The 22,946-nt window shown below is 55.6% G+C and overlaps 1 pseudogene across 1 annotated transcript; it reads left to right on the top strand.

The window, feature by feature from the left end:
• The first annotated feature begins 2,074 nt into the window (after positions 1-2,074).
• LOC309621716 (thimet oligopeptidase-like) lies at positions 2,075-14,861 on the top strand (annotated as a pseudogene). Its single transcript has 8 exons — positions 2,075-2,086; positions 11,391-11,526; positions 11,727-12,102; positions 12,182-12,377; positions 13,393-13,435; positions 13,542-13,670; positions 14,307-14,445; positions 14,632-14,861. The product of its transcript is annotated as a thimet oligopeptidase-like (transcript).
• Positions 14,862-22,946: the final 8,085 nt, after the last annotated feature.

Here is a 22,946-nt window from a genome sequence, read left to right on the forward strand (position 1 = left end):
CCGGCTGAACCACTCACTCGCAGCGAGCGCCTCCCGCCCCGTGGACCCGCCCCCACGCACGCACGTACGCACGTACGCACGCACGCACGTACGCACGCAAGCACGCACGCACGTCTTCAGCTGCCCCCCCCCCCCGGCCACACCCACCGGCCCGAAGTGGAGACCCAGGGAGACCCCTCGGGGCCTGGGGTGGCGGGTTCGACTCCCGCCCTTGACGTACCGTGACACCTCCCCCCCAATATGTTTCTAGGTATTATATGTATATTGAATATACTATTATATACACACTTGCGTATGAATTTATATGTGTATGTACATGCGCATATTTACATATAGGTGTGTGTGTGTACACATTGTATATATGTATGTGTATATATCTTATATATATGATATATGTATGTATATATACGATGAATTTCTATATACAGTACATATATATTTTTATGCTATATGCTTTTATATGTAGGTGTATATGTGTGTCTATATGTATGTACGTGTATGTATTGCATATATTATATGTGTATGTATGTATACTGTCTATATGCACACCTAAATATCTTTGTATGTGTGTATATACGTATGCTATATATGTACCTAGGTGTGTATATTGCATATGTTATACGTATGTGTACATACTGTATACATACAAACTATGCATTTTATATGTGTGTATGTATAGTGTATATGTATGTGTGTATTGTCTATATTGTGTGTATATGTGTGTATACATACTGTATATATACAAACTGCATTTTATATGTGTGTATATATGTATGTGTGTATTGTATATACTATATGTGTATATGTGTGTATGCATACTGCATATGTACACAGCTGTATATTTTTGTATGCTTGTACATATGTACGTGTGTGTGTATATACACACACACCCCATATGGATTCTGTTTGTCTGGAGAACCCTCACTGATACGGACACTTATGACAATTGAGTACCTGCTCTTTGCCAGCCAGGGAGCCAAAGGCTTGTCTTTCGGTGTCTCCCTTAAGTATCACGAGTCCCAGGAGGGAAGGTGATGCTGCTCCTACCAGTTGAGGTGCCTCAGGGTCAGTTAGGTGGACAGGGCGGGGGGCTGGAGCCTGGTGGAGCCCAGGTGGAGTTCTAGCAGCAGTACAGCCTAGCAGTCCCACTTCCCCGGGTGCTTCTCACAAAGACGCCGAGGGAGAGTCGGGATCTGAAGGAGGGAATGAGGAAGCTTCCGTGGGTCCGCAAGCCCAGACCAAGGCTGACTCGTCAAGAGTGTTAGAGGTCAGGACTGTGGTTACCCTGGGGGTGGGCTTACACAGAGCCATTCATATCCTGAAAAAGTATCCATTCTGCTCTTGTTTGTATGGTTACCCCCCTCCCCCAAATCTTTTAAAAACAGATTCTCTTGGTTGCTGGGAACACACACGGGGAAGTTGTGTGTGAGGGGGTATGATCCAGGGGACAGGGAGGATAAGCCCCCCACTCGTAGGGCAAGGAGTGGCTCAGCTTTGTGAGCTGAGGATGGCCCACGAGGTTCCAGAGAGAAGGGTCCCTGCTCCGTTCCTGCTCTGTGCACCCCATTCCCAGCCTGAGAAGCCCAGAGCCACCCACCCCCCCCCGCAACACACGCACACCAGGGAGGAGAGCCAGTCACCCTGGCTCCCAGGCTCCGGCTCCAAGGCTCCCGGCACTAGGAGCTATTTTCAGCTTTCATGCCCTAGGACACGGCCAGAGCTATTGTCTCCGGAAACTCTCTGTCTGTCTCTCCCCCGGCCTCCCTCCCTTCCTCCCTCCCTCCTCCGCTTCTTCCCCTCCAGCTCCATCTGTCCTCCCCTCCACCCTGCATTTCTACCCAGGATGGCTCACAGACAGCTGCTCCCCGTGCCCACCTGCCACCATTCCATGGATGTCAAAGCAAGCCCTGGGGACTTCCCTGGAGGTCCAGTGATTAAGACTCCGAGCTTCCACTGCAGGGGACGCGGGTTCGATCCCTGGTCAGGGACATAAGATCCCACATGCCACACAGCACGGCCAAAACAAAATGAATAAATAAAGTTATAGTGATGAAACAGCCCTAGTGGTGTAAGGATGGGACGCATAGCTCTATGGTATAGAAAAAAGGTCCAGAAACAGATATATGAGAACTTGATATGATAGAAAGTGGGGAAATTAAGGAGTTTTCAATAAATGGCATTAGGACAATTGCATATCCATGTGGGGAAAAGTAAATTAGAAAAAAAAAAAGCAAGCCCTGGTCAGGTGTGACCTTGGGCCCAGGGCCATTGGCACAGGTTGTCATGTGGGATGTTCTTCCTTAGACTCCTCCCTCCCTCCTGTGTCACTGTCACTTCCTCCAGAACCTTCCTGGACTCCCCTCCACAAGCCCGGGGTGTGCCCTCACCCGCCCTGGATCACCAGAATTCCAATCCCGGCCCACCCTTCCCCGCCAGGTAGAGAACTGTGCATGGTCAATAAGACCGTAGAGGTCATTGGCCATTGCTATTGCAGCTGGAATTGTTACTGTGTTTAGATAGGGTGACCAACACCCGCCCCCAGTTTGCCCAGGACCGCTCAGGTTTGAGCGCTGGAACTCTGGGGAAACTCTCAGTCCCGGGGAACCCCAGAAGGCTGGTCAGCCTATTTAGGACAGATCTTTCACTTGATCTCCCAACCCCCGAGAGCCAGAAAGGGAATCTCCCCCCTCCTTCCATTGTAACCTTCATTCATTCATCCACTCATCCCTTTATTCAACTCCTTTATTCAGCAAGTATTTATGAAGCATCTACTACACAGCAGACACTCTTCTAGGTGCTGGGGACATAACAGCATCCCTGTCCTCAAACAGCTCACGTTCTAGCGAGGGCAGCAAACAGTAAACTGAGAAGGTGTGATTTATTACATGGGGATGATGTCTCGGAGACCACTGCAGGGCAGGGGAGGTGGGAGAGGAAAGGGGCAGTTCTAAATGCAGGCGCTGACGGGATTGGGGCAGACCTTGCCCTGGGCCAGGCTGGTTGCTTCAACACAGCTGTCCTCGCCCAGAGCCATCCTGCCCCCGCCTCACCCAGTTCTTCCGTGATGTGTGGGGAAAATCTGTGGTTGTCACAACTGGGAGGGAGGGCCCCTGGAATCAAATGGGTGAGGCCAGGGATGCTGCTAAACCCCACACAGTGCCCAGGAGGGGCCCTCAGCAGAGGATGACCCGCCCCGAATAACCCCAGTGCCACGGGGGAGACCCTGCACTAATATTATTCAGACCCGCTGGTGCCCCGATTCCTGCACAGGCAGGGACTCTAACCGGGTCACCTCTGTATCCCGAGGTGACCTAGAGTGGGGCAGCCACGAGGGCTGAGATGAGTATCGGGGGTGAAATGACAAACCTCTGCACCCACTCTCCCCTCCGCACCCCAGGGGCGATGGTCTCTATCTCCTCCCTGTGCAGGTAGCTTTTCCCTGAGCCATTTCTTCTTGTCAAGGTCCCTGTCGCAGGTTGGGTTCCCTGAAGATGACGTTGAGAGCAAGGATTGGAGTGCAGGTGGTTGATGTGAGGCGTGCAGGAACAGATACAGCTGCCATAGGGTCCCACAATTCCACTCCCGGGCATAGATCCGGAGAAAACTCTAATTCAAAACTATACATACACCCCTGGCATTTCCCTGGTGGTCCAGTGGTTAAGAATCCATGCTTCCAGTGCAGGGGGCGTGGGTTCCATCTCTGGTCAGGGAACTAAGATCTCACATGCCGTGTGACAATAAAAGAAGAAAGAAAAAAGAAAGAAAGAAAGAGAGAAAGAGAGAAAGAGAGAGAAAGAAAGAAAGAAAGAAAGAGAGAGAAAGAAAGGAAGAAAGGAAGAAGGAAAGAAGAAAGAAAGAAAGATACATGCACCCCAACGTTCATTGCAGCACTATTTACAGTAGCCAAGACATGGAAGCTACCTAAATGTCCACTGATGGATGAATGGATAAAGAAGATGTGGTACATATATACAATGGAATCTTATTCAGCCATAAAAAGAATGAAATAATGCTATTTGCAGCAACGTGGATGGACCTAGAGATTATCATACTAAGTGAAGTAAGTCAGAAGAGAAAGACAAATATCATATGATCTCACTTATATGTGAAATCTAAAATACGACACAAATGAACTCGTCTACAAAACAAAAACAGACTCACAGACATAGAGAACAGACTTGTGGTTGCCAAGGGGGAGAAACAGTGAGGGAGGGTTGGATTGGGAGTTTGGGGTTAGCAGATGCAAACTATTAAATATAGGATGGATAAACTACAACGTCCTACTGTCTAGCACAGGGAACTATATTCAGTATCCTGTGATAAGCCATAACGGAAAAGAAAAAAGTTTTATTTATAGGTTCCATCCCTAACTGAGCTAGCCCATCCCCTCCCATGTTTCTAAGTGCAGCCCGAGGCTGCAGACTTCCCACCGTGGTCTTCAGCTCCAGAGCAAGCCACCTGCGAACCACCCACATCTTCCCAGGGGCTGGCAACTCTCCTTTGCTACTGATTCCAAGACACATCCAAATAGCAAAAATGTGACCATGAAAAGAAACTCAGGCATGTTCAAATCAGGGAAATAACATTCTTAGCTCTGTTCAGTACTCGCTTAATTTTACAAGAGCTTAGAGTTACAAAAAAGTTGCAAAGATCTGTACAGAGTGTACAGAGTGCCGTGGACCCTGACCCAGTACCCCTATTTCCAACTCATTAGTACCTTAGTGTGACATGTTTATCCAACTAAGGAACCAAGATGGATACATTGTTATTAACTAAAGTCCACACTTTATTAGAATTTCCCTAGTGTTCCCCTAACATCCTTTTTCTGTCCCAGTCTCCTCTGGGCTGTGACATTTCTCAGACGTCGCTGGGTTTTGATACCTTGAAAGTTTTGAGGAGGACTGGTCAGGTGTTTTGTCCCTCAATTTGTTAGTCTGTTTGTTTTCTGATGTTTTCTTATGGTTGGTCTGGAGTTATGGGGTTTGGGGCGGAAGACCCAAACAGAGATAAAAATGCCATTCTCCTCAGGTCACATCAAGGATACACACCATCAACGGGACTTATGACAAACGATTTTACCCTTGATCACCTGGCCAGTATCATCTTTTTTTTCTTGCTGCGTTGGGTCTTCGTTGCGTGTGGGCTTCTGTAGTTGTGGCACGGGGGCTCAGTAGTTCTGGCTCCCAGGATCTAGAGTGCAGGCTCAGTAGTTGTGGCCCACGGGCTTAGTTGATCTGCGGCACCTGGGATCTTCCCGGACCAGGGCTTGAACCTGTGTCCCCTGCATTGGCAGGCGGATTCTTTTCTTTTCTTTTTTTCTTTTGCAACCAAAACGTTAATCCCAAGGATTCTCACAAAACATATTACAAATGACAGCATGAAAAAAAAAATTGCACAGTAACTCAAAGTTCAGCTCTACAATATACTCTTAATCTGGCAGGACATTGGTATCTTGATAATCTCAAATTTCCAAAAAATATTACAAAGAGCTATGTATTCATGTACAGCAATCACAGAGGGGACGTATGACCTAACTCAAAGGTAAACTAACTTCCTTGAAACTTCTTAGATTTTAAACTCCCTGGACAATCTCTTGTCCGGTGTGAAGACTAGTGGAATTTTTAAACCTCTAATCTAGGGTAAGGGTGCGGCTTTCATTTTTACCTGCTGGCTTGGGTTCACAGCACCTTTTAAAGACTGCTTGCTTAACTACAGCTGCATACCATATCCCAGCTACAGAAAGTCTTTTCAATGTTTGCCAGTGTTGTTTCCATAATAGTAAACATCACACTTTAGGTGGGCAGGAGTTAGAGTTTTATTATCAGTCTAGGCAAGACCAAAAATTCAAAGCAAGTTCAATTTTGCTTAAGGGAACATTGTAAGGTAACAATTCTTCATATTACATGCCTCCCAGGACCCATTTCAAACCATAGAGAATGACACCTTTATGTGTCACTGTCCCAAGAGACAAACAAATGTGAACAACTAAAACATTTAAAAAGTGCACCAAGCTTCGGAAGTCTCAAACAAAACTTGAATTTTCTGTACATACTCCTGCCAAATGAAGTTATTGCCTGTACACCACTCCTCTTGCAAAGTGGTCTTCTATTTCCTTTCATCTGACCTAGATCGGCTAGGAGACCTAGAGAAAGATCGGGACGGCTTGTGATTTCTCTCTTGGGACAGGGATCTCTCTCTTCTCCTATATCTAGAAAGGGACCTGCTCTGGCTGACGGAGAAGGCTCTCCATCTTGGAGATGTGTGGGAGGTGGAGGACTCCTCCTCCCATAATCATCTCGAGGGCGACGACCCCAAGAAGGAGGCGGTCACGATTTCGACTTCTCTTTTCCCCATTCGACAGGTCCACTCTTACTCGGCAGCCACATAGTGTTCTCCCATCTAGTTCTCGGACAGCATCGGCTGCATCTCGGGGATCTTCACATTCAACGAGAGCGAAGCCGGGAGGGTTTTTAGCACCCCACACACTTCAGAGTGGTCCATAATAGCCTAAAGCTCGTTCCAATTCAGCCTTGTTACCACTGTTTCCAAGATTCCCTACACAAACTTTACAGTCCAACGGACAGGAATCACGTTGCAAGACCCTCGTGGCTCCTGGGTTTCACGGGCCACAGGGTGGTCCCGGGCCTCTAGAATCTGGTAGCTGAATCTGCTCGCACAAGCTGTCCTGTGGGGATGCGTTTTCCCCTATGTGTCCAGCCCGGGGCCCTGCTCTCTTGGCCCGGCCTCCCGGGTGAGAGGGTGAACCCCAGCTCCCTGGAGCAGACACTCAGAGCCCTGGTGACCGGACTCACGGCTGACGGGGCTGGAGCGGCGGCTGGACACGTGTGGCCAGCCTGGTGGTGTTTGGCCCCGTCTGCAGTTCCAGTTCCAGCTGAGAAAGAGCCTCCCTGTGTTACTTTCTCCTGGTTGTGTAAGGATCCCCGGTGTCATTTGACAGAAATGTAGACGGTGTGTTCTTTCTCTCTTTTCTCCCTGCTTCCTCTCCTCCCTCTCTGCCTCCCTCTCTCCCTGTACCTCTTTCCCTGTTCCGCTCTCCCTCTACCTCTTTCCCACTCCCTCTCTGTCTCTCCCTCTGTCTCTTCCTCTCTCCCTCCCTCTCTCCCTCTCCCTCCCTCTCCCTCTCTCTTTCCTCTCCCTATCTCCCTCTCTCCTCTCTCCCTCTTCCCTCTTCCTCTCCCTCTTCCCTCTGCCTCTTTCCTCTGCCTCTTTCCTCTCCCTCTTCCCTCTCCTCTTTCCCTCTCCTTCTCTCCCTCCCCCTCTCTCACTCTCCCTCTCTCCCCCCTCTCTCTCCCTCTTCCTCTCTCCCTCTCCCCTGTCTCTGCCTCTCCCTCCGTCTCTCCCTCTGGGAGGGAGTGAGGGAGATGGAGAGATGGAGGGAGCGGGAGAGTTGGAGGGAGAGGGAGAGGGAGAAGAGGGAGGAGAGGGAGGGAGGAGACGTCTCTCCCTCCCTCCCTCCCTCTGCCTCCCTCCCTCTCCTCTCTTTCCCTCTCCCTCCGTCTCTCCGTCTCCCTCACTCCCTCTCAGAGAGGGAGAGACGGAGGGAGAGGCAAAGACAAGGGAGAGGGGGAGAGGGAGAGAGGGAGGGGGAGAGAGAGGGGGGAGAGAGGGAGAGCTCTCTTCCTCCCTCCCTCTCCCTCTCTCCTCCTTCTCTCCCTCTCTCCCTCACCCTCTCTCCCTCTCCCTCCCTCCATCACTTTCCCTCCTTCTCCCTCTCCCTCTCTCCCTCCCAGAGAGGGAGAGACAGAGGGAGAGGGAGAGGGGGGAGACAGGGACACGGAGAGGGAGGGAGGGAGGGAGGGAGACAGAGAGGGAAGCAGGCACCCTCTCGCCTTCTCCCTCTCCCTACCTCCTTCTCCGACTCCCCCTCTCCTCTCCCTCTGTCTCTCCCTCTCCCTCCCTCCCTCTAGGAGAGGGAGAGGGAGAGGAAGGGAGGGAGAGGGAGAGAGGGAGGGGAAGGGAGACGGAGAGGGAGAGACGTCTCGCCCTCCTTCCCTCTCCCTCCCTCGCCCTTTCCCTTCCTCTCTCCCTCTCCCTCCCTCTGTCTCACCCTCTCCCTCCCTCTGTCTCTCCCTCTCCCTCACTCCCTCCCAGAGAGGGAGAGATGGAGGGAGAGGGAGAGACGAGGGAGAGGGGGAGAGGGAGAGAGGGAGGGGGGAGAGAGGGAGAGGGAAGAGGGAGAGTGGGAGAGAGGGAGAGAAGGAGGAGAGAGGGAAAGGGAGGAAGAGACCTCTCTCTTTCTCCCTCTCTCCGTCTCTCCCTCTCTCCCCCTCTCTCTCCCTCTCCCTCTCTCCCTCTTCCCTCTCTGCCTCTTCCCTCTGCTTCTTTCCTCTGCCTCTTTCCTCTCCCTCTTCCCTCTCCTCTTTCCCTCTCCTTCTCTCCCTCCCCTCTCCCTCTGGGAGGGAGTGAGGGAGATGGAGAGATGGAGGGAGCGGGAGAGTTAGACGGAGAGGGAGAGGGAGAGGGAGAAGAGGGAGGAAAGGGAGGGAGGAAACATCTCTCCCTCCCTCCCTCCCTCTCCTCCCTTTCCCTCTCCCTCCGTCTCTCCGTCTCCCTCACTCCCTCTCAGAGAGGGAGAGACGGAGGGAGAGGCAAAGACAAGGGAGAGGGGGAGAGGGAGAGAGGGAGGGGGAGAGAGAGGGGGGAGAGAGGGAGAGCTCTCTTCCTCCCTCCCTCTCCCTCTCTCCTCCTTCTCTCCCTCTCTCCCTCACCCTCTCTCCCTCTCCCTCCCTCCATCACTTTCCCTCCTTCTCCCTCTCCCTCTCTCCCTCCCAGAGAGGGAGAGACAGAGGGAGAGGGAGAGGGAGAGGGGGGAGACAGGGACACGGAGAGGGAGGGAGGGAGGGAGGGAGACAGAGAGGGAAGCAGGCACCCTCTCGCCTTCTCCCTCTCCCTACCTCCTTCTCCGACTCCCCCTCTCCTCTCCCTCTGTCTCTCCCTCTCCCTCCCTCCCTCTAGGAGAGGGAGAGGGAGAGGAAGGGAGGGAGAGGGAGAGAGGGAGGGGGAGGGAGACGGAGAGGGAGAGACGTCTCGTCCTCCTTCCCTCTCCCTCCCTCGCCCTTTCTCTTCCTCTCTCCCTCTCCCTCCCTCTGTCTCACCCTCTCCCTCCGTCTCTCCCTCTCCCTCACTCCCTCCCAGAGAGGGAGAGATGGAGGGAGAGGGAGAGACGAGGGAGAGGGGGAGAGGGAGAGAGGGAGGGGGGAGGGAGGGAGAGGGAAGAGGGAGAGTGGGAGAGAGGGAGAGAAGGAGGAGAGAGGGAAAGGGAGGAAGAGACCTCTCTCTCTCTCCCTCTCTCCGTCTCTCCCTCTCTCCCCCTCTCTCTCCCTCTCCCTCTCTCCCTCTCCCTTGTCTCTGCCTCTTCATCTCTCTGTCTCTGGGAGGGAGTGAGGGAGATGGAGAGACGGAGGGAGAGGGAGGAGAGGGAGCGAGGAAGAGGGAGAGAGGGAGGGAGAGAGGGAGGGAGAGAGGGATAGAGGGAGGGAGGGAGAGATGTCTTTGTCTTTCCCTCCCTCCCTCTATCACTCTCTCCCTCTTCCCCCTCCCTCTCCTGCTCCCTGTCCCTCTCCCTCCCTCTATCCCTCTCTCCCTCTCCCCCCTCCCTCTCCTGCTCCCTGTCCCTCTCCCTCCACCTCCTTCCCTCTCTGGAGAGGGAAGGAGGTGGAGGGAGAGGGAGAGGGAGAGGGAGCACGAGAGGGAGAGAGGGAGAGGGAAAGAGGTATAGGAAGAGCGGAACAGGGAAACAGGGACAGGGAAAGGGGGACAGGGAGAGAGGGAGAGGGAGAGGGAGAGCAGAGCAGGGAAACAGGGACAGGGAAAGAGGGAGGCAGAGAGGGAGATGGAAACGGGGAAAGGGAGGGGGGACGGATAGAGGGAGAGGGAGAGAGGGACAGGGAAAGAGAGACAGGGATGGAGGGAGGGAGAGAGGGACAGGACAGGGCAAGAGGGACAGGGAGAGAGGGAGGGAGAGAGGCAGAGGGAGAGATGGAGGGAGAGTGAGAGGCAGGGAGGTAGAGGGAGGGAGGGAGGGAGGGAGACAGAGAGGGAGACAGGGAGAAGGGCTGATGGGGGCTCCCTCCCCCTCCCATCCTCTGCCCACTGCTTTCTCTTTTTTCTGCTTCAACAAACACCAGGCGCCTTTCAGATCAGCCCTGAAGTCAACGTTGATGCTTGGGACGGCCTGACCTCCCCGCTGCCTTCCAGCCCAGGACCACAGCTGGGAGATGAAGTCTGCGGGGCCCTGGGGGGGGGCGGCGGCGGCGGAGGTGGTGGAGGCAGGCACCTCCTCTGACGCCCAATCTCTCCTCGTTTACGAGGCAGCCGCCAGCTCCCCTCCCTGACTCCCCAAGATTTGGGGCCATTTTAATATGTGTCGATAATGCCATGAGCTACTATTTAACTTTTCCACGAGGACCCATCTCCCGAAATGCAGTGGTTTTCAGGCTTGGCTGCACTAGAGAACCCCCAGGGAAAGGAGAGACGTCTGTACCTCCCTCTCTCTCCCTCTCCCTCCGTATCTCCTTCTGGCTCTCTCCCTCTCCTTCTGGGGTGATGCCCGATGAGCTCAGATTCGCAGATGTTCCCCCCATCCCCTCTCTGTGCCTTGCGTGGGGCCTGGGCCTTCTCACTGTGGCCCGGGAACAGCCTCGACATTCAGACATCGGTTCCTGCAAGGACACTTGCGTTTGGTCCATACCGCATGTGGCTGCAGTCTGTGCTTCTCCCGTTTAGCATCTTCAGTAGATGGGGGCTGTGCATGAGCCCTTCATCTTCCCCGCAGACACCACTGGTGCTTGCTCGGCCTCGCGGGTGATGTCCACGGGGGACAGACCTGTGTCCCCACCTTCTTGGGCTGCAGACAGGCCACGTTGGTCCTGTGGTGACTGGGGGCTCCCAGGAGAACCCCACCGCAGACCCAGAGAGGTGGCCCCAGAGAAGGTGGCGTACGCCTGGGGCCAGGCCTCACCAGCCAACCACGGGGCACCTGCAGCAACAGGTCTCTCGCCGTCCAGGGGCTGGGTGTTCGGGCGCCGTGGGGATGAGCTGCTGTCTGCACGGCAGCCAAGTTTGTATTGTTGAGCCCGGGGAGGCCCCTGGGTGGCTCCTGGAGAGCCTGGTCACATTTCTTCCTGCCCTTGGCCTTAGAGCTCATCATGGTTCACGCCGTTTCTGGTTCCAAAAGGACCTGTGTTCATAAAGACCACATGTTAGGACAGCACCAAAGTGTCTAGAAATCCAGGCCAGGAGGAGGAGGGAGGGGGTTTGGATGTGCCCGCCAGTGGCCTGAGAGCCCTCCCACCCACAGAGACCTGGCCCGGGGCCTGTGGGGAGGGCGTGGCCCACGGTCCCCAGCGCTGGCTGTCTCTGGGTTCCAGGAGAACTGCACGATCCTCGGGGAGCTGGTAAGGCTGCAGGCTCAGAAGTCCCGCCTGCTGGGATTCAGCACGCGTGCCGACTCTGTGCTGGAGATGAACATGGCCAAGACCAGCCAGGTGGTGGCCACTTTCCTAGGTAACCCCGCCTCCCCGAGTCCCAGTGGGGACGGGGGTCAGGTGGACCTTGACTGGACGTGGTGCTGCCTGAGACCCCACTGTGTCAGCCCTTGGGGGTCGCCTTCCCCAACCCTTCATTCTGCCTCGAGGGGCGTGGGGTGGGGGGCGGCTGGGCGGCTGCCACAGGGACATAGCTGAGCCTCTCCCCTCCGCCCGCAGATGAGCTGGCCCAGAAGCTGAAGCCCCTCGGGGAGCAGGAGCGGCCCTGATCCTGGAGCTAAAGAAGGCTGAGTGCCAGAGGCGGGGCCTGCACTTTGATGGGCCCATCAACGTCTAGGACCTGCGCTACTACATGAACCAGGGGGAGGAGACGCGCTACCACGTGGACCAGTACCTGCTCAATGAGTCCTTCCCCATGCAGGTGGTCACGCGCGGGCGGCTGGGCATCTCCCAGGAGCTGCTGGGGCTGACCTTCGACCTGGAGGAAGGCGCCAACATGCGTCACGAAGATGAAGATGTGAGGCTCTACACGGTCCGGGACGTGGCCTCGGGCAAGGTCATCCATCAGCAAGTTCTACCTGGACCTCTACCCTCGGTGCATGCGTGGGGGAACCTGTCGGCCGTGGGCCGGGGCTCCTCTGTGGTAGCGGGGCCTCACCCGCGTCCCTCCCCAGGGAAGGGAAGTCCGGGCACATGGCCTGCTTTGGCCTGCAGCCGGGCTGCCTGCAGCAGGACGGGAGGCGCCAGATTGCCATCGCGGCCATGGTGGCCAACTTCACCAAGCCTACGCCCAACCCGCCCTCCCTGTTCCAGCATGATGAGCTGGAGACCTACTTCCATGAGTTCTGGCAAGCGATGCACCAGCTCCGCTCCCAGGAGGGTGCGGGCGAGGGGCTGAAGGCAGGGGGCGGGGAGGGCCCGGGCTCTCCCGTGGTCCTCAGGCAGGCCCTCGCCACGGGATTCTTCCGCTGATGTCACCCCGCACGAGGAGACGCCCTCGGTGTCAGTTTCCATCATCAAACCCCACGCACTGGGCGCGTAAACAACGGAAGTGGATGTCCTCGAGACTCTGGAGGCTGGAAGTCCCAGATCAAGGAGTCAGGACTGGTTCCCTGCATGTTAAATACAGGTATTCAAGAGTTGCCTTTAAAAAAGACAAAATAGAAGAAAGGAACGTTGCATGCAAGGCTGGTGAGTGATGAGTGATGAGAACCAGAGGTTAGGCTCTGGGGCCGGGAGCACCACGCCCTGTGAGGCCCTGGGGCTGCTGCCAGTCTCGGTGGAGGCTCAGCAAGTCCCAGTGACTTCCCAATGTGGGGGGGGGGTCCCCAGATGAGCGTCTGGGCCCAGGACCCAGTGCTCGTTCAGTCTTCCTGCAGTCAGCCCTTCGTCCTGAGAGCGATGCTCTCACAGACTGCAACCGGAGCGCGTGGGGACACTTTACTGAGCTGTGCAGCCGTCACTACTGCCCTGTTCTGGAACATTTCCCTCACCCCAAAAAGGTCCCTCACGCCCTTAGTTATCATTCCCTCCCCTCCCCTGTCCCTGACAACCAGGAACCCACTCTGACTCTGTGGATCTACCTGTTCTGGACGTTTCCCCTCAGTGGGGTCACACCCTGTGTGTCCTTCTGTGTCTGACTTCTCTCGCTGAGCACCGTGTTCTCACGGTGCATCCACGTGGCAGCGAGTGGCAGGGCTTCACACCTTTGCGTGGTCGAGGGCCGGAAAAAAGACAAACGAAAAGAAGGGCACGTTGCCTGCGACTCTGGTGACAGCCGGGGATGAGAACCAGAGGGTAGGCTCTGGGGCCGGGAGCGCCGCGCCCTGTGAAGCCCTGGCGCTGCTGCCAGTCTCGGCGGGGCACGAGCAGCGCCGTCCCCCAGGAGCTGCTGGACAAGCTCATCAAGTCCCGGCTGGCCAACCCCCGTGCGGCCGGGCCGAGGGAAAGGAAAGGGGCTCCCGGACCGCCCGGCTGGAAAGCGCGGCCTGGACACAGTGCCAGCGCCCCCGTCTCCTTCCTCCCGCCCTCCAGGCCTCTTCAACCTGCGCCAGATCGTCCTGGCCAAGGTGGACCAGGCCCTGCACACGCAGACGCCCTCGGACCCGGCCTAGGACAATGCCCGCCTCTGCCAGGAGATCCTCGGGGTCCCAGCCACGCCAGGTAGCCAAGCGCACGCCGGGCCCACCTTAGCGGTCGGTTGGCGGCTACTGCCCAGGTCAAGAGGATCCTCTGGTGGTGTGTGAAGGGGGACCGACTGACGGGCTCTGGTCGAGGCTCGCTGACCTCTGGCCTCTTCCTGCCTGGGTTCCTGGGCTGGTCCCTCCAGCTGTGGCCCGCGGAGTCCGAGGGTGGGCTGGGCGTATCTGCACGTGCTTTCTGGAGAGCCTGGAAGAGGCAGGAGAGGGCTTCATACCCTGGACGGAACGCGTCGACGAGGTTTGCCCGAGCGTGTCGGTGCGGAGACGCAGTTCACTCCCTCGTGAGCGCTTTAACCCGCGCTCTCCCCGTGCTGGAGGGCGAGCCCTGACTCATCCCTCGGAGCCTCGGGCAGCTGTCCCTGTAAGAGGCTTAGGGGTGAACCCTCGTGAGCTTCAGCAGAAAGTCGGCAAAGATTGATTTGTGTCCCTCCACTGAGTTGCCCGCAAGGTCCCCGTTTTCTAGAAGTGTTGGGCCAATACTCCCTCTAGTGGCAGGGGACTCAGACAGGGCTGCTTTGAGGCCCCAAGCTCTGGGCTCTGGGGAAGGGGCACGGAGCGGCCAGGGGGCCGGGCAGGAGCCTCTCCGCATGTGTCCCAGGGACCCACCTGCCTGCGACCTTCGGCCACCTGGCAGGAAGCTACGACGCCCAGTCCTATGGCTACCTGTGCAGCGAGGTGTACTCCGCGGACACGGTCCACACACTCGTTTCAAGCAGGAGGGCGTCCTGAGTGGCAAGGTGAGAGGCCGGCCTGCCGTGCAGACCAACACGGAGGTCCTTGGCCTGGGCCTGCCAGGCTCTGAGGGCCCTGCCCAGAACCCCCTGCTCCCCTGCCCTTTGTTGAGTCACAGCAGAGGTGGCCACACCCACACCCTCCGTGAAGGGGGTGCTCCACCCTCCTGCAGCCCCGCCCCCTCTCCTCAGGTTGCCATGGACTACAGAAGCTGCATTCTGAGGCCAGGGGGCTCCGAGGATGCCAAGGGCATGGTGAAGCTCTTCCTGGGTTGTGACCCCATGCAGGACGCCTTCCTCCTGAGCAAAGGGCTGCAGGTTGAGGGCTGCAAGCCGCCGGCCTGCTGACGGCACGGGGTTTTGCCCCCCCAGGCGGGCCGGGTGCCTTAGCGCCCCGTCGGGGCGGGGGAGGGGCCGTGTGTCCTCCCAGCCCCCGAGTCCCCGGCGGCCGGCCTAGGCCAAAAGTCTCCACCTGGAAGTGTCTGGAAAGCCTGGCATCAAGGCTCCCCCTTGTTGCACTAATGCAATCCCTTCCTGGGGAGCTTTCCTGGTAACAAAACGGTTCTTTGAAAACGCAGCCATTAATAAAAAAGACTCTACTCCTGGTCTCTGCCTGCCGTCCCTTCCACCACAGGAGTGGCATGGGGGCCGTCACACTGGGGGGAGTTCTGACCTTGGTCGGGGATCAGCCCTGGGGCCGTGGTGACACGTCTGGGTCACTGGGAGACGGCTGAGCTGTGGGGTGAGTTCAGACGGGGATGGTGCCCCGCACCCCGACCGGGCAGGCTCTCCAGTGAGGGGGTGTCAGTTTCCTGCCGGCCTCTCGCCCGTCTCTGTTTGGCATCTCGGGGGCTGTGACTGGCTGGAGCTGGTTCTGGCGGTGGGCACAGCTGCGGGAAGCCCGGCTGTGGCTGTCCCTGTCCCCGTGTCCTGTCCTCCTGCTCACGGCCGGCCGGCTGGCTCCCTCTGGTCATCGGCAGCTGCTGAAGTCTGGACCACAGCAAGGGGCCGCCTTCCTGGGTCCTAGCAATTCTTCCCAAAGGCCTTAGGGATGTGTTTTGGTGGCAGTAGGAATTCAGAGAGGGTGCTGCACCACTGGAGCGGTAGGGTGGCTCTGGACCGTCCCGTGTGTCCTTCCCTGGCCTTTGAGCTCCTTGGGAGCCCTGCCTCCACAAAGGACGCCAGGCAGCAGAACGAGGGCGCGGGCGGCGCCCCGACCTTCTCCCCGTGGCCCAGGCGGGCAGGCCGTGCCACGCTCTGTCCTCTCCTCAGCCTGCCCGCCCGTTCTGTTGTTATTTTACCGAAGAGGACACAGACATTCAGAGAGGCTAGGGTCCATGCCTGAGGTCTCATATCCAGTAAGTGTCAGAGCCGGGGTTTGAACCCAGACAGCCTGTCCCGGAGACCGCGCCCTAACCTCTACACAAACCACCTCCTGGTTCCCTTTATTAGCACAAGACTCATTTCCCTGACAAGCCCAGGCCCCATAAAGGCAACCCTGCCTCCCCCACGTGACCAGCCCTTGCCAACTACTCACCCCAGTGGCAGAGGGACGAGCCACACAGGGGACCCGCCCATCTTGGCCATGGGGACACAGACACCCACTCACACCCAGAAGGACCTCCTCTTTACCTTAGGCCACACGCCCATGCCGAAGGAGCTGCTGTCTGCCAGCTGGTGCAGGTACAGTTCTGTCCTGGAAACAGAGAAGGGACCAGAAGTAAGGGAGGACCCACCCACACCAGTGGCCTGGCAGGGCAGGTGGGCATCATGGCACGGGGCTCCACAGAGTGCCCCAGGTGGCCCCGGGGTCTGCCTCAGGCCCTGGCCCTGCCTCCCGAATATTCCTCACTTGCTGCCCTCAATGGGCCCTTCTTAAGTGAAGGCCTTCCAGAAGCTTCCTTACTCCTCAGTTACCCTGCTCTGAAAACTGGGAGTTTCCTCCCTAATCTGCCCTCTCTCCAAAGGGTAAGGTGCCCCTCTGGCCTTAGCCAGGAGGCTCAGGACAGGTTGGGCCTGCCCTTCAGACGGGGGTGGAAGGCAGGAGACAAATGATGGGGGACGCAGAGGCAAATTGAAAATTATCACCCCTCGCCTGGGGTGAGCACTCCCTGGAGCTTCACTAGATAGAACCTTACTCATTCGTTCAACAGATGAGGAAACCAAGGCTCAGAGACAGGGAGCCACATGTCCAAGAATTCCCAGGAGTCAGCGAGGGGCAGAGATGACTCCCTGGGCCACCTCCCCCAGAAGGCCCTCCCAGATGAGTCTTGTGGCTTCTCTGCTGTCCCACCTGGTGCCTCCTCGCCCTGAGCTACCTCAGGTGCACCCAAGGCTCTCACAGAGTTTAGGAGCTTCTGGAAGATTTGGGGTCTGCTGTTCCTTGCCCACCTCCCACGCTGCTGTCAGAACCTGTACCAAAATGTCACCGTCACAGCAGACATCCACCACCACCCCCCAGCGTGTATAAAGAGCCATATGTGAATTATCTCACTTAATCCTGTAAGGTCAGCAGTCAAGGTACTATTTCCACTTTACAGAGGAAGAAACGGAGGTTCAGAGCAGGTGACACCTGGCCAGGTTCACCCAGCCCAGGAGCAGTACCAGGCAGCAAGAATCAGAGGCCAGATTCCTAACCACTGGGCTCCACTGCCTCTCACCTCTGGGCAGAGGCAGGGCTGGGGCCCTGGAGAGCGGAGGCCCTTTGTCTCACTGCCCTCGGCTGTCCCTGCTCAGCCCAGTCGCTCACCTGAGAGCCAGGTCCAATCCGGATAGCATCTGGGAGAAAACCTCGAAACTGCCTTCCCCTTCCAGCTGCCGGGCCACGTGGCTCTTCTCCAACAGCATCGTCTGCCAGGGGAGAGGACAGGCGCCGGTCAGCACGAGGCCCCGCTAGGCTGCCCGCACACCCCCACCAACCCCCAGGCCCACTCTTCGAGGCAGCACCTCAGGCCCCAACTTGGCTGGACGCCTCCAAATCAAAACGTGCCAGGCCTTTGTCTCACTGATTCAGCGTCCACGCAGGCAATCAACGAATGCAACGGGCTCATTCCGATGAAGGAATCCAAGGGTACTAACAATTAACCCAGAGCCGCCCTCCAACACACTCTTATGCAACCGAAGCCCTTAATAACTTGACCCACATGGTGATGCACGGTAGACTTTCAGGGCCGGGACAGAAAGGGATTTATCGTGCACCAGCGAGTCTGGGTATTCTCCTAGCTCCGCATACAAACAACCCTTCTAATAACCTAATCCTGTTTTCTGTTCAAACAGAATGTTGGCGGGGGCGGGGGGGGGGGGGGAAGGGGAGGAGCCAGGTGATTTCAGAGAGAGGAACAAACAGGCCATGTGCCTGTCACACACGGGCTGCCGCAGAAGGCCAGCGAGCGCCTGTTTAATTTCAGCTTACGCTTTTAAGACCCAGCTAATGAGTGGCTGAATTATGTATCTACTCATGAATATTTCATCCCTGTGATACTCCGAGGCACAGACGAGCTGGCCTGCTCCGGGAGGAGATGTCTGGGCACTGAGTGAGGTGGGGAGGAGCTGGCCTTGGCCTGGGGAGCGATGACCATTTAGACACATTCCAGGGTCCCAGCTGGAGGCGTGGGCCCTGCTGAGTGGGGCTGAGGCTACTGCAGCCCCAAAGAGCCCCCTCTCCCTCCCATCCAGAGGCCTCACCTGGAGCTGGGCGGCCGTGACTCGGCCTGTGGCGTTCAAGTCCAGTGACATCACCATGGAGCACCGGGTGGCACGGCGGCTGTGGCCGGTGAACACGGAGCCAAAGGCCCGGAGGACAGTGAAGGTGGCTCGAATCTTCTCCACTGGTGGGGCACAGACAGGGCATCACCCGTGGCCCGGGTGCTGCCACCCCCACCTCTCACAGGACCCCATTCTGGCCCCAGGCCCCAGCAGGGGCCCCTCCACTCCCCCAACTCAGCTCTAAGCCACACCTCTTCCGCTGCTGGGCTGGCCCTGTGCTGCAAGCAGGGGCGCGGGGTGAGCAAGAGTGAGCCCAGAAGGGGAGATACACACACCTAGGATTGGTACGATCTGAGTGACAAGGGCTGCCCTAGGGCCTCCTGGGCCTGGTGGAGTCTAGGAGGAGGGCAGAGCATTAACATTCTTGGACCTGCTGTCGGGGAACGCCCATCACAGCCAGCTCAAAAAGCCCAGCAGTCCCAAGCTTTTTAACATAACTATTTAACAAGCACCCACTATGTGCTAGGCACCTGGATACAGCCTAGCCTGACTCCCACTCCCCCAACACACACTTTCAGCAGATCTACATTCTGGGAGGGCCTCTCCTTGCTGTATCCCCAGCTCCTCACAGGGCTCTAACCTGGGCCAGGTGCAGAACAGGTGATCAATAAAGCATTGGAATAAGCCCAGTGGAGAAGCAGGATAGTACAATGGTTAAACAAGCTTGAATATGGCCTCTCCCCGTTGTTAGTCACCTGATTTGGAGCGAATAAATTAACCTCCCTGTGCCTCAGATACCCCATCTATAAGATGGGGGTAATAATAGTACTTACTTACCTCATGTGGTTGCCACAAAGACTAAAAGATTTAATAATGTAAAGTGCTCAGAACATGCTCCAAATGTGGTGGTGTTAGTATTGTTTGTTATTATTAGAAAAGCAATACTGCCTGGGCCATATATTCTCAGCAGGGGGAATACTGCCCCCAAGAGGGCAGAAACTGATTCTTGAGGATGGGGGCAGTTTTCCTTTCTTATGTATAGAATAGAGCACAGATACACACACACACACACACACATGTCTGTGTGTGTCTGTATATATATACACACATACACACACACTGCATAAACAAATATATGGTGAATCTATGGCATTAACTTTTCACGGTGGGAGACGATTAGGAGAAAGAACAACTAAAAAGGCTCCTCAGAGGGGCAACAATACATTGAGGACACTGGCCCAGGGGTAACAGCTCTGGAGCCAAACTGTCTGTGTTTGAATCTCGGTGCTAGGATGTATGAGCTGTGTGGCCTTGGGCAAGCTGGTTAACCTCCCTGCGTTTTAATGGCCTCATCTATAAAATTCAAATAATAATAATGTCTACCTTATAGGGATGTTTTAAATAATAAATAAGTTAACCTGCTTGGAATAGAGCCTGGCGCGTAAGTCCTCAGCAAGCATTTACCACGATCCCCATCAATATTGTAATTATTATCACCAACTGACACTATTTTTTATTGAAGTATAGTTGATTTACAATGTTGAAACTCTTTCTTTAATGCCCAGCTCAAACATCATTTCCTCAAGGAAGCCCCCCGGCCCCTTCTCTGTGCTCCCTCCGCCTCTCCCCTCCCCAGCTCGGCCAGCAAGCGGTGCAGAGCACTGGAGTCTGGCACAGATGAGCAGCTGAGTCTCCCTTCCGGCTGTCAGTGCCTCCTTGTCTTTGTTTTTACTTATCGGGTCCTCTGCACAGTCCAGTGGGCTGTGCGCTGCACAAGGACACCACACCTAAGGGCACAGCATTTATATCAGATAGCCATAGGCCTGTATACTTATTAGGATGATGGCCCAGAACGTGGTGGTCAAGTGTTTGGTTCTAACAATGTCAATGCGTGACGACGGTTCCACATGTGGCAGTGAGTGTCTTAGGCAAGGAGTACCTGTTTCTAATTCACACAAAAGTACCCAACAGACTAGGGGTGGCCCTGCCCAGAAGCCAGCACAGGGTCTGCACACAGGTGCTCAGTGAACGCTAGCTGAGCAGATATAAGAAAGAGCCGCCCAGCACCCCCTCTGACTCTCCCTTCCCTTCCCCCACGCCACCGCCCCCACCACGTCCCAGCTGCACGTCACCTGGAGACCACTGTACCTGAGACCCTGCCATCCACACTGCCTGCCATCCCCACCAGGTGCTCCAGGACCTGCTCGCAGCAGGTGGTCTTGCCAGCACCGCTCTGGCCCAGGGCCACGATGCTCTGGTCCCTCTGCTGGCTCAGCAGAGCCCAGTACGCCCGCTGGGCCAGGGAGCCAACGTGGGCGGGTAGGCCATCCCAGCAGCTCCTGGGCACCTGCAGGAAGAGCGCCGGCATCAGCCTTCCCACCCGGCCGGGGCCCAGGGAGCACTCCACAATGCTCCAACCCGGCCTCAAGCCCAGATCCACGTCCATGCCTCCCATCCTACTCCAGCCTTGTCAGAGACGTCGTGCATTTTTCTGGGGAGAGCCCAGCCTGGAGATCTAGTCCTGCCACTGGCTCGCTGTGAGTCCTTGGGCAGCCTTGGACCCTGCTCTGAGCCTGGCCTCTTCTTCAGCCAATGAGAGGCTTGAACTAAAGCTGCATTAGCTCATGGGGCTCATCTCACTTGCTACACAAAGGACTGGATCGTACCTGTCTGAAATGAAGCAGGTGGATAAAATGGCTCAATTGATGAGTGACGTCTGCCATGGAAACAGAATGGGGCATGGGGGAATTGGCGGTACGTGTGCTATGTATTTGCTATAACAGATTTAGATACCGGAAGCCCCTTTGACTTCATTCATTCATCCATCCATACATTCATTCACTCAGTAAAAAAAAAAAAAAAATTCATTGAGTGTCTACTACATAGCAGGCACTAACCCAGGCACTGGGGGCACAACACTACTCAAGGCGAATAAAGGAAATCTCTGCCAACCGTGAGGAGATATCATTATACACCTATTAAGATGGCTAAAAAACCGGTTTTTAATTTTTTTTGACACACTACCAAGTTCTGGTTAAGATGCAGAGCAAGTGGAATTCTCCCACAATGCTACACAATACAGCCACTCTGGAGAACAGCTTGGCAGCCTCTTTTACAGTGATACGTACACTCGTCATACAACTGAGCAACCCCACTCCTAGGTATTTACCCAAGAGAAATGGACATTTGTGTTCACCAAAAAACCCTCTGTCACTGGTTATATTGAGTAGGTATTCAAAATCATCAACAACCTAGAAACAACCCAAATGTCCCTCAACTAAAGAACTAAGATAACCAACCACCCTGGTTTTAGCACTGAAAGTCCCATGTCCCAGAAAAACCATTCCCTCCCACGGAAACCAGGACAACTGGTCCCCCTCCGAACAGATAAACAAAGCTGTGCAATAAAATACAATAGAATAAAAGAACTAACGGCTCACAGCTGCAACAATATGGGTGAATCTCAAATGCGCTGTGCATTGTGATAAGTGGAAGAAGCCGATTCCAAAGGTTACACGCAGTACAATCCCATTTATATGACTTTTCAGAAAAGGCACAACTAGGGAAAAGGGACAAAAGAACAGATTAGTGGCTGCCCAGGGCGGGACATGGGGGAGGGGATGACCACAAGGGTATGGAGAACTTTTGGGGGTGATGGGAACTGTCCTGTAATTGACGGCAGAGACAGTTTCACAACTATACGTGTTTGTCAAAAACTTACAGAAGTGAACACTAAAAAGGGTGACATTAACTGTATGTAAATTATACCTTAATAAACCTGACTTAAGACAAAAAAAGCCCTGCCTGTAGAGCTTGCTTTCCTTTGGGAGAAGACAGATGATAAAAAACCAACTAATTAAATTATACTCAACGGGAGTCATTTGAAAGCCATGAGCTTGGATGAGATCACCAAGGAAGTGGGCGTTTAAAGAGGGAGACAGAAGAGGTGTAGGGATGGGGCACCCAGACTTGGAGAGATCAGGGACCAGCAAAGGAGGCTGAGAGGGAGGGCCAGCGGGACAGAAGGAAAACCAGGAGAGCGGAATTCCTGAGCTGCGGAAGGGAGTGATGGCAGGAGGAGGGAAGGACCAGCCCCTGAAGTGCTGCTGAGGGTCAAGTCAGAGGAGGCCGGAGAATTGTCCACTGGGCTTGGCAGCATGGAGGTCACTGTGACCTTGACAAATGTCTGCTTAGCGTGGTTTTCAGGGAGAACGGAAGAGGGCGGTGGAGGTAGTGAGGGCAGTAGAAAGGCACCAAAGGGAGCAGGGAAACGGGCCTGGCTGGAGGAGGACCTTGGAAGCCCAGGATGCTAAGCGGGTGACAAGTGGGCTAGCATCCACCCTCCCAGTGGCTTGGCAGGACCAGGGGCACAAACTCCGGTGTGGCGGCCCTCCCCCTCCCCGAACCCCCAGCCTGGGGCTAAGGAGCACCCCCAGTGCACTGTTGGCCTTTCCTACCCCGAGGCCCCCAGGAACAGCAATGAGTCCCCATCCTGACACAAATCAAAAGGCTCACAGACCTACTAGAGAATGGACCTGAGGATATGGGGAGGGGGAAGGGTAAGATGTGACAAAGTGAGACAGTGGCATGGACATATATACACTATCAAACGTCAAACAGAGAGCTAGTGGGAAGCAGCCGCAGAGCACAGGGAGATCAGCTTGGTGCTTTGTGACCACCTAGAGGGGTGGGATAGGGAGGGTGGGAGGGAGGGAGATGCAAGAGGGAAGAGATATGGGAACATACGTATATGTATAACTGATTCACTTTGTTACACAGCAGAAACTAACACACCATTGTAA

The sequence above is a fragment of the Balaenoptera borealis genome (assembly GCF_965194805.1).
Source record: "Balaenoptera borealis genome assembly, contig: HAP1_SCAFFOLD_924, whole genome shotgun sequence".
NCBI lineage: Eukaryota > Metazoa > Chordata > Mammalia > Artiodactyla > Balaenopteridae > Balaenoptera > Balaenoptera borealis.